Source organism: Heptranchias perlo, unplaced genomic scaffold, assembly GCF_035084215.1.
Source record: "Heptranchias perlo isolate sHepPer1 unplaced genomic scaffold, sHepPer1.hap1 HAP1_SCAFFOLD_381, whole genome shotgun sequence".
Taxonomy (NCBI): Eukaryota; Metazoa; Chordata; class Chondrichthyes; order Hexanchiformes; family Hexanchidae; genus Heptranchias; species Heptranchias perlo.
The window spans coordinates 56526-66525 of record NW_027139393.1 but is presented as its reverse complement, the minus strand read 5'-3'; the positions used below and the strand labels follow the sequence as shown (position 1 = coordinate 66525).

The following is a 10000-nucleotide window of genomic DNA, read 5'->3' as shown; positions in this document are numbered from 1 at the left end:
CACAGACACACTCGGACACACACTCACACACTCACACACTCATATACACACAGACACACTCGGACACACACTCATATACACACAGGCACACTCGGACACACACTCATATACACACAGGCACACTCGGACACACACTCAAACACTCACACACACATATACACACATACACACTCACACAGACACACTCGTACACTCACACACACATATACACACAGGCACACTCACACAGGCACACTCGGACACACACTCAAACACTCACACACTCATATACACACAGACACACTCGGACACACACTCAAACACTCACACACACATATACACACAGGCACACTCGTACACTCACACACTCATATATACACAGGCACACTCGTACACACATATACACACAGACACACTCGGACAGACACACTCGTACACTCACACACACATATACACACAGGCACACTCACACAGACACACTCGTACACTCACACACACATATACACACAGACACACTCGTACACTCACACACACATATACACACAGGCACACTCGTACACTCACACACACATATACACACAGGCACACTCGTACACACACTCAAACACTCACAAACACATATACACACAGGCACGCTCACACTCATACACACACACACTCATGCACACTCACAAAGACACACTCACACACGCTCACGTAAACACACACTCGTATACACTCATACACTCGCACACACTCACACATACACACTCATATACACATGTACACACTCTCACACACATACACACTCATATATACACGTACACACTCTCACACACACACACACTCATATACACACGTACACACTCTCACACACACACACACCCTTATATACACACAGACACACACACACACACACTCATATATACACGTACACACTCTCACACACACACACTCATATACACACGTACACACTCTCACACACACACACACACTCATATACACACGTACACACTCTCACACACACAAACACCCTTATATACACACAGACACACACACACACACTCATATATACACGTACACACTCTCACACACACACACACTCATATACACACGTACACACTCTCACACACACACACACATATACACACGTACACACTCTCACACACACACACACTCATATATACACGTACACACTCTCGCACACACAAACACCCTTATATACACACAGACACGCACACACACACACTCATATATACACGTACACACTCTCGCACACACAAACACCCTTATATACACACAGACACACACACACACACACTCATATATACACGTACTCACTCTCGCACACACAAACACCCTTATATACACACAGACACACTCACATACACACTCATATACACACGTACACACTCTCACACACACTCATATACAAACACACACACACATACACACAGATATTTACTCACACACATACACACTCTCACAGGCACATGTACACACACACTCACACACACTCATATACACATACTCACATACATAGACTGACACTCTCATACACACATACACACACTCAGACTCACACTCACATGGTCGGTACTGAGGGAGCGCCCCACTGTCGGAGGGTCAGTACTGAGGGAGCGCCGCACTGTCGGAGGGTCAATACTGAGGGAGCGCCGCACTGTCGGAGGGTCAATACTGAGGGAGCGCCGCACTGTCGGAGGGTCAGTACTGAGGGAGCGCCGCACTGTCGGAGGGTCGGTACTGAGGGAGCGCCGCACTGTCGGAGGGTCGGTACTGAGGGAGCGCCGCACTGTCGGAGGGTCAGTACTGAGGGAGCGCCGCACTGTCGGAGGGTCGGTACTGAGGGAGCTCTGCACTGTCGGAGGGTCGGTACTGAGGGAGCGCCGCACTGTCGGAGGGTCGGTACTGAGGGAGCGCCGCACTGTCGGAGGGTCGGTACTGAGGGAGCCCCGCACTGTCGGAGGGTCAGTACTGAGGGAGGGTCCCACTGTCGGAGGGTCATTACTGAGGGAGCGCCGCACTGTCGGAGGGTCAGTACGGAGGGAGGGTCCCACTGTCGGAGGGTCAGTACTGAGGGAGCGCCGCACTGTCGGAGGGTCAGTACTGAGGGAGGGTCCCACTGTCGGAGGGTCAGTACTGAGGGAGCGTCGCACTGTCGGAGGGTCAGTACTGAGGGAGGGTCCCACTGTCGGAGGGTCAGTACTGAGGGAGCGTCGCACTGTCGGAGGGTCAGTACTGAGGGAGGGCCGCACTGTCGGAGGTCAGTACTGAGGGAGCGTCGCACTGTTGGAGGGTCAGTACTGAGGGAGGGCCGCACTGTCGGAGGGTCAGTACTGAGGGAGCGCCGCACTGTCGGAGGGTCAGTACTGAGGGAGCGCCGCACTGTCGGAGGGTCAGTACTGAGGGAGGGTCCCACTGTCGGAGGGTCGGTACTGAGGGAGCGCCGCACTGTGGGAGGGTCGGTACTGAGGGAGGGTCCCACTGTCGGAGGGTCAGTACTGAGGGAGCGCCGCACTGTCGGAGGGTCAGTACTGAGGGAGGGTCCCACTGTCGGAGGGTCAGTACTGAGGGAGCGCCGCACTGTCGGAGGGTCAGTACTGAGGGAGCGTCGCACTGTCGGAGGGTCAGTACTGAGGGAGAGCCGTACTGTCGGAGGGTCGGTACTGAGGGAGCGCCGCACTGTCGGAGGGTCGGTACCGAGGGAGCGCCGCACTGTCGGAGGGTCGGTACTGAGGGAGCGCCGCACTGTCGGAGGGTCGGTACTGAGGGAGCGCCGCACTGTCGGAGGGTCGGTACTGAGGGAGCGCCGCACTGTCGGAGGGGCCGTCTTTCAGATGTGATGTTAAACCTCTTAGGTTGGGGTGAGAGATCCCACGGTCGCATAGAAACATAGAAAATAGGAGCAGGAGTGTAGGCCATTCGGCCCTTCGAGCCTGCTCCGCCATTCAATATGATCATGGCTGATCCTCCATCTCAACACCATATTCCTGCTCTCTCCCAATTCCCCTTGATGTCTTTTGTGTCTAGAAATCTATCCAGCTCTTGTGGTAGAGAATTCCACAGGTTCACCACCCTCTGAGTGAAGAAATTTCTCCTCATCTCGGTTCGAAATGGCATTCCCCGTATCCTGAGACTGTGACCCCTGGTTCTGGACTCCCCAGCCATCGGGAACATCCTCCCTGCATCTCGTCTGTCTAGTCCTGTTGGAATTTTATATGTTTCCATGAGATCACCTCTCATTCTTCGAAACTCGAGTGAATATAGGCCGAGTCGACCCAATCTCTCCTCATACGTCAGTCCTGCCATCCCAGGGATCAGTCTGGTGAACCTTCGTTGCACTCCCTCCATGGCAAGGACATCCTTCCTCAGATAAGGAGACCAAAACTACACACAAAACTCCAGATGTGGTCTCACCAAGGCCCCGTACAACTGCAGTAAGACATCCCTGCTCCTGTACTCAAATCCTCTTGCAATGAAGGCCAACATATCATTCGCCTTCCTAACTGCTTGCTGCACCTGAATGCTCGCTTTCAGCGACTGGTGTACAAGGACACCCAGGTCTCGTTGCACCTCCCCTTTTCCCAATCTATCACCATTCAGATAAGAATCTGCCTTTCTACCCAGGTCTCGTTGCACCTCCCCTTTTCCCAATCTATCACCATTCAGATAAGAATCTGCCTTTCTGGTTTTACAACCAAAGTGGATAACCTCACATTTACCCACGTTGTACTGCATCTGCCATGTTCTTGCCCACTCACCCAACTTGTCTAAATCACACTGGAGCCTCTTTGCATCCTCCTCACGGCTCACATTCCACCCCAGCTTTGTGTCGTCTGCAAACTTGGAAATGTGACATTCGGTCCCCTCGTCCCATCGGAAGAAGAGCAGGGGGGAGTTCTCCATGTGCACAGGTCCCTGAAGGTGGCAGGGCAGGTAGATAAGGTTGTGAAGAAGGCATACGGAACGCTCTCCGTTGTTAGCCGAGGTATCGAATACAAAAGCAGGGATGTAATGATGGAACTCCAAAGCCACATAAATACGAGAGCAGGTCAGAGGCTGGGTATTCTGCGGCGAGTGACTCACCTCCTGACTCCCCAAAGCCTTTCCACCATCTACAAGGCACAAGTCAGGAGTGTGATGGAATACTCTCCACTTGCCTGGATGAGTGCAGCTCCAACAACACTCAAGAAGCTCAACACCATCCAGGACAAAGCAGCCCGCTTGATTGGCACCCCATCCACCACCCTAAACATTCACTCCCTTCACCACCGCGCACTATGGCTGCAGTGTGGACCATCCACAGGATGCACTGCAGCAACTCGCCAAGGCTTCTTCGACAGCGCCTCCCAAACCCGCGACCTCTACCACCTAGAAGGACAAGGGCAGCAGGCACATGGGGACAACACCACCTGCACGTTCCCCTCCGAGTCACACACCATCGCGACTTGGAAATATATCGGCCGTTCCCTCATCGTCGCTGGGTCAAAATCCTGGAACTCCCTTCCCAACGGCACTGTGGGAGAACCTTCACCACACGGACTGCAGCGGTTCAAGAAGGCGGCTCACCACCACCTTCTCAAGGGGCAGTGAGGGATGGGCAATAAATGCCGGCCTCGCCCAGCGACGCCCACATCCCATGAAGGAATTAAAAAAAAGAACTAGAGGACACAGATTTAAGCTGATTGGCGGAAGGATGAGAGGGGACATGAGGAAAAACTTTATTCACCCAGAGGGTGGTGGGTGTGTGGAACTCGCTGCCCGAATCGGTGGTAGAGGCAGGGACCCTCAACTCTTTTGAAAAGTACCTGGACCTGCACCTAAAGTGCTGTAAGCTGTGGGGCTACGGACCCGGGATGAGAATGGGCACCGGGTCGTTCTTCGAGCCGGGGGTGGGGCGGGGGGGGACACGATGGGCCGAATGGCCCCCCCCCACCCCCCTTCCGCGCTACTTACACAGGCCCGGATTCGGGCGGGCCCCGAGTAGGCCCGAGGCCTAGCCAGATCGGCATGGCAACGCCACCCCGGGCCTGGAGGTTGGGGTTGAGCCTGATTTGGGAGAGGAGAGAGAGACACAATCAAGGAGGCACGGATAAAGTTATCAATTGTACTTTAATCAGCAAGGTCGGCCCGTTGCAGATGTCCTTAATTCTCTTTTTTTGTATTCGTTAGAAAACAGCAATTCTATCGCAGAATAAATGAGAAACACTAAAGCGTTCACCCCTCCCTTCCCACTCTCTCCTTCTCTCTCTCCCTCCCTTCCCGCTCTCTCCTTCTCTCCCTCCCTCCCCGCTCTCTCCTTCTCTCCCTCCCTCCCCGCTCTCTCCTTCTCTCCTCCCTCCCCGCTCTCTCCTTCCCACTCTCTCCTCGCTCTCTCCTTCCCTTCCCTCCCTCCCCGCTCTCTCCTTCCACTCTCTCCTCGCTCTCTCCTTCCTCCCTCCCTGCTCTCTCCTCCCCTCCCTCCCTCCCTGCTCTCTCCTCCCCTCCCTCCCTCCCTGCTCTCTCCTTCCCTCCCTCTCACTCTCTCCTTCCCTCCCTGCTCACTCCTTCCTTCCCTCCCTCCCTCTCTCCTTCCCTCCACTCTCTCCTTCCCTCCACTCTCTCCTTCCCTCCACTCTCTCCTTCCCTCCATTCTCTCCTTCCCTCCCTGCTCACTCCTTCCCTCCCTCCGTCCCCGCGCTCTCCTTCCCTCCCCCCTCTCTCCTTTCCTCTGCTCTCTCCTTCCTTCCCACCCCGCTCTCTCCTTCCCTCCCTCCCCCCTCTCTCCTTCCCTCCGCTCTCTCCGTCCCTCCCCCTCTCCTTCCCCCTCCCTCCTTCCCTCCCAGTGACCGAGAGACCCCTCCCCCACTGAAGAGACAGCGCGAGAGAGAGAAAGAGCGAGAGAGTGCGATAGAGACAGAGAGAGATAGAGGGAGAGCGAGAATGAGAGATAGATAGAGAGAGCGAGAGAGATAGATAGAGAGCGAGAGAGAGAAGTGGATAGAGAGAGAGCCAGAGAGATAGATAGAGAGAGAGCGAGAGAGATAGATAGAGAGCAAGAGTGAGAGAGAGCGAGATAGATAGAGAGAGAGCGAGAGAGAGAGAGATGGATAGAGAGAGAGCGAGGGAGATAATTGGAGAGCGAGAGAGAGGGATAGATAGAGAGAGCGAGAGAGATAGATAGAGAGAGAACGAGAGAGAGAGCGAGAGAGATAGATAGAGAGCGAGAGAGGGAGAGCGAGAGAGAGAGGTGGATATAGAGAGAGAGATAGATTGAGAGAGAGCGAGAGAGATAGAGAGAGAGAGAGAGATAGATAGAGAGAGAGGGAGAGAGATAGATTGATAGAGAGATAGAGAGAGATAGATTGAGAGAGAGCGAGAGAGATAGATTGAGAGAGAGCGAGAGAGATAGAGAGAGAGCGAGAGAGATAGAGAGAGGGAGAGAGATAGATAGAGAGAGAGGGAGAGAGATAGATTGATAGAGAGATAGAGAGAGATAGATTGAGAGAGAGCGAGAGAGATAGATAGAGAGAGAGAGAGATAGATAGAGAGCGAGGGAGCGAGAGAGGTGGTTAGGAGAGAGAGCAAGAGAGATGGAGAGAGAGCGAGACAGAGAGAGAGAGAGGGAGCGAGAGGGGGAGCGAGAGAGAGAGCGAGACAGCGAGAGCGAAAGAGAGAGCGAGCGAGCGATTAATAATGAACCGCGTGTCAGAGTGGCACAGGGGGGTCAGGGTTCGAGCAGTCAGCGGTCAAGGGTCAGAGGGTCCGGCCACCCCCTCTGCTCCGTGAAGCGTTTGCCTTTCAGTCCACTGGCCGCTTCTCGCTATATTTTCCTGGTGTGCTCCTCGGCATTCCTGAAGAACTTCTTGCGGTCTTTGCTGTACTCCTCCGCCAGCTCGGTTCGCAGAGGGTGCTCGGGCTCGGGGTCGTTAATCAAGTTCACCAGCGACTCGATGACTGCCACGGGGAAAAAAGCGGGGGGGGGGGGAGGGGAGGGGAGGGGGAGGGAAGAAGGGGTGGATGGGCGGGCGGGCGGTCGGGGGGCGGGGGGTAGAGAACGGACAAAAAATTAACCGGGCACGGCAAACGAAACGACAGAAAACCCAAAGCAGCCGGGCGAATTTTGTATCCTGCCCCAACCTCACCCGACCAGGTCCTCGCGCGCGCCAGCTGGCGTTCCTGCCCCAAAACCGGGGGCGGGGCGGGTGGGAGTTATTTTGCCCCCCTCGGTGCCTGAGGGTCAGCAGGCAATTTGAGACGAGCCCGCCCGGTTTGGGGAGAGGTGGAGTTGGGGCAGGGCGGTCGTCGAGATGCTGCAGGGATCTGGGATCGGTCCAGACGCAGTCTGGTGAAAATATCCCGAGGGGATGAGGGAATTTCGGACCCCCCTCCCTCACCCACCCCCTCCGCAGTCCACGGACATCTCCCTTCCCTCGGTGTCTGTTTCTCCCTCTCTCTTTCTCCCTCCGCCTCGATCTCTCTCTGCCTCTCCGCCTCGTGCGCGACCTGTCCCCGTGTCTCGCCATCCTTAATTCCCTTTCGCTCATTGTCTCTCTCTCTCTCACTTTCTGTCTCTCCCTCCTTCTGTCCCTCGCTCGCTCTCTCTCTTTGTCGCGCCCCCGATTGTCTCTCTCATGCTGTACCTGCCCCTGGGAGCGCTCGATGCTGACACTGGGTATAAAGATGGACAGTCCCCTGTTAGAAGGGTCTCTGATGGACAGACCCCCTGTTAGAAGGGTCTCTGATGGAGAGACCCCCTGTTAGAAGGGTCTCTGATGGAGAGACCCCCTGTTAGAAGGGTCTCTGATGGACAGACTCCCTGTTAGAAGGGTCTCTGATGGAGAGACCCCTATTAGAAGGGTCCCTGATGGAGAGACCCCCTATTAGAAGCGTCCCTGATGGAGAGACCCCCTGTTAGAAGAGTCTCTAATGGACAGACCCCCTGTTAGAAGGGTCTCTAATGGAGAGACCCCTTGTTAGAAGGGTCCCTGATGGAGAGACCCCCTGTTAGAAGAGACTCTAATGGACAGAGCCCCTGTTAGAAGGGTCTCTAATGGAGAGACCCCCTGTTAGAAGGGTCTCTGATGGAGAGACCCCCTGTTAGAAGGGTCTCTGATGGAGATACCCCCTATTAGAAGGATCTTGATGGAGAGACCCCCTGTTAGAAGGGTCTCTGATGGAGAGATCCCTGTTAGAAGGGTCCCTGATGGAGAGACCCCCTGTTAGAAGGGTCTCTGATGGAGAGACCCCCTGTTAGAAGGGTCTCTGATGGAGAGACCCCCTGTTCAGAAGGGTCTCTGATGGAGAGACCCCCTGTTAGAAGGGTCTCTGATGGAGAGACCCCCTGTTAGAAGGGTCTCTGATGGACAGACTCCCTGTTAGAAGGGTCTCTGATGGAGAGACCCCCTATTAGAAGGGTCCCTGATGGAGAGACCCCCTATTAGAAGGGTCCCTGATGGAGAGACCCCCTGTTAGAAGGGTCTCTAATGGACAGACCCCCTGTTAGAAGGGTCTCTAATGGAGAGACCCCCTGTTAGAAGGGTCTCTGATGGACAGACCCCCTGTTAGAAGGGTCCCTGATGGAGAGACTCCCTACTAGAAGGGTCTCTGATGGAGAGACCCCCTGTTAGAAGGGTCCCTGATGGAGAGACTCCCTATTAGAAGGGTCTCTGATGGAGAGACCCCCTGTTAGAAGGGTCTCTGATGGAGAGACCCCCTGTTAGAAGGGTCTCTGATGGAGAGACCCCCTGTTAGAAGGGTCTCTGATGGAGATACCCCCTGTTAGAAGGGTCTCTGATGGAGAGACCCCCTATTAGAAGGGTCTCTGATGGAGAGACCCCTATTAGAAGGATCTCTGATGGAGATACCCCCTGTTAGAAGGGTCTCTGATGGACAGACCCCCTGTTAGAAGGGTCTCTGATGGAGACCTATTAGAAGGGTCTCTGATGGAGATACCCCCTGTTAGAATTGTCTCTGATGGAGAGAACCCCTATTAGAAGGGTCTCTGATGGAGAGACCCCCCTGTTAGAAGGGTCTCTAATGGACAGACCCCCTATTAGAAGGGTCCCTGATGGAGATACCCTCTATTAGAAGGGTCTCTGATGGACAGACCCCCTGTTAGAAGGGTCCCTGATGGAGAGACCCCCTGTTAGAAGGGTCTCTGATGGAGCGACCCCCTGTTAGAAGGGTCCCTGATGGAGAGACCCCCTGTTAGAAGGGTCTCTGATGGACAGACCCCCTATTAGAAGGGTCCCTGATGGAGATACCCCCTATTAGAAGGGTCCCTGATGGAGATACCCCCTATTAGAAGGGGTCCCTGATGGAGAGACTCCCTATTAGAAGAGTCTCTAATGGACAGACCCCCTGTTAGAAGGGTCTCTGATGGAGATACCCCCTGTTAGAAGGGTCTCTGATGGAGAGACCCCCTGTTAGAAGGGTCCTCTAATGGACAGACCCCCTATTAGAAGGGTCCCTGATGGAGCGACCCCCTATTAGAAGGGTCCCTGATGGAGACCCTCCTTGTCCGATCTTTCCCCGGTGGTCCTGAGACTACTTACCTTGAATAGTTTTGGTTGCGGTTTCCAGTTATCAGCGCTGATAATTGGGAGGCAAACCTGCCCTTTCTCATCGATGTTGGGATGGTAGATTTGTGTCTTGAAGGTGAGCTTGGGTGGTTTGAAGGGGTATTCTGAGGGGTAGTTGATATGGATTCTGAAGGCCCCTTTGTCATACGGGGGCTGTTGCTGTTGGGGTAAGAACGAGGCAATGAGGTCAGATATTGAACAGTTCGCTTCCATCAAAATCAACCTGAGTTTGGGACAACATCCTCCCTCTCCTCCAATCTCCCCCTTCCAGTCGCCCATTCCCCATCCACCAACCCCTGACCCCCCCATTTCCCAGTTCTGACTCCAGCCAATATCCCATTCTTTGCCCCTTGCCCCCATTCCCCATTCCCCCACTCCCAATCCAACAGGTCCACTCCCCAATTCCCCCATTCCCTCATCTCCGACCTCCATTCCCCATCCCCATTCCCCCATCCCCA

General features: G+C 54.5%; 1 protein-coding gene and 1 pseudogene across 1 annotated transcript in view; both read right to left on the bottom strand.

Annotated features, from left to right (window-relative positions):
* Nucleotides 1-4952, bottom strand: part of LOC137311684 (plasma protease C1 inhibitor-like) — a 31874-nt gene extending 26922 nt beyond the window's left edge. The window contains exon 1 of the mRNA XM_067978750.1: nt 4936-4952. The gene's annotated coding sequence lies outside the window, so the exon portion shown is untranslated. The remainder of the gene's footprint in view (nt 1-4935) is intronic.
* Nucleotides 4953-5072: 120 nt separating this feature from the next.
* LOC137311683 (ubiquitin-conjugating enzyme E2 L3-like) lies at nt 5073-9770 on the bottom strand (annotated as a pseudogene).
* Between the last annotated feature and the right edge of the window lie 230 nt (nt 9771-10000).